Source organism: Apis dorsata, unplaced genomic scaffold (genome assembly GCF_000469605.1).
Source record: "Apis dorsata unplaced genomic scaffold, Apis dorsata 1.3 scaffold_295, whole genome shotgun sequence".
Taxonomy (NCBI): Eukaryota; Metazoa; Arthropoda; class Insecta; order Hymenoptera; family Apidae; genus Apis; species Apis dorsata.
This window is the reverse complement of record NW_006263570.1, coordinates 2,041,654-2,043,429: the sequence shown is the minus strand read 5'-3', so window position 1 is coordinate 2,043,429 and position 1,776 is coordinate 2,041,654.

Genomic DNA, 1,776 nt, shown 5'->3' with positions numbered 1-1,776 from the left:
AAGGGGAGAACGAAAGGAGAGGAAAAAGTTATGAGAAAAAAAAAAAAAAAATTGATACAAACACCTCGTTTAATCGTTGGATCGCGGTTCACTGGCCACTAACGATCCGGAGAAAAGCAATTGCTGTCTTTCTTTGCTGCCCGACAAAACGAGCGAGAAAAGTAAAGATGTTTTCCTTCGTCTATGCTCTCTCGCGTTTCCTAAGAGGATCCTGACACATCCACCATTTGTACAGACTGGCCAAGAAGAAGCTGTTCTCCTCTTCGTCCGAGATGCCACGAAATCGCGATTAAGTTCTTTCGTGTTGTTCGATTTCACGCCGATTTTACCGTTTCTTCAGATAGTAGAATAGATAGTCTTTCTTTATTAGAAATTTTCCTTCGAAATTTTACGATTGAACATATCTTTTGTCATGTTTGATATATGCACTTGAATTTTTGTGATAACAGATTGGAATTGTCTTTTAATAAATCATAATTTCAATCAATCTCTTCGATATTTGAGAATCTAGAATCTTTGAACTTTCATTCTGTGATTTAGCTTTTATAATATAGCAAAATAGTTTTTAGATTTTTCAAATTTTTTTAGTAAAAAGCAGAGTATTTTTATTTTTCCATTCTTCTGTAAATCTTTAAGATTTTACTAAACATCTTTCTGAATTTTATATTTTTGATTGAAAAATTCAATATTCAAAAGTATTCGGATTGTTGATAACTTGATTCAACTTCAAAATAAATAATTATGCGCCATTTTTCGTATATCTTTCACTATTCATCTCAATCTTTTAAGTGAAATTCAAATCCAAATAGAAATTTAATGCGAACACGTAATTAAATAAATGGAAATCTATATTTTCTTTTATAGCATCGTAAAAAATAACAAATTCAATGATCTTTAAAAAAAAAAAAAGTTAGAAAGTCAACATGTGCAATAGAGATCTAGAAACAGTCTACTTTATTCGTCCTAGTAAGGCGCAAAGAAAATGTAATAAAAAACTTGAGATTTCTTCAGATGTTTCGAAATAAAACAAACATTTCCAAACCGATCCGAACCATCTTCTTACACTCTACTTATTTGAAGTCTATCATTTAAAACTATTGTTCTTCTCCTTTCAAATTAATTATACACGAGAAGAATAACACGGAACTTTAAATTTATAAATTCATCCCTGCCCGCCAATCATTCACCATTCCAATCTCGAGACGTACATGCAGACATACGTAATCTTCAATTAAAAAAAGAAAGAAACTTCTCAACGATGGTCGCATCGATCCATCACAATATTTTCCATGCTCTATCTGTGCAACAAATTTCACAATTCTCTCGATGCGTGACGATCTCTCGACGCCTCCACGAGGAAGGGGAGGGAAAGAAAAGGAAGAAGAAAAATAAAATAAACAGGGCGAACGTTGTTAACACGGCGCGAAGTGTGTTACCCGCGATGAGAGACGCGGATGAATCTGAAAATCTGGGTTTTCGAGCTGTGTACCAACTGTGTTGGTAACGGTGATCCTGCTGTATAAATAATTGATGAGGGGACTCGAGCCGATTTGTAATTGTAATTTCGCGGGATACTTGGCCAGTTAAGCAACGTAATTACCAAGCGGACTCGTTATCGTTGGCAGCTCGTTGCTCAGCCGACTTAGCCGCTGTCTATCCCCCGGATGGAATTCTCTTTTTAAGGATGGGGGCACGTCGAATCGGAGACACGTGACGTAACGATTCATCGCACCTGTCCACCAGCCAGAAAATTACATTTTCCGCTTTGACAACAAC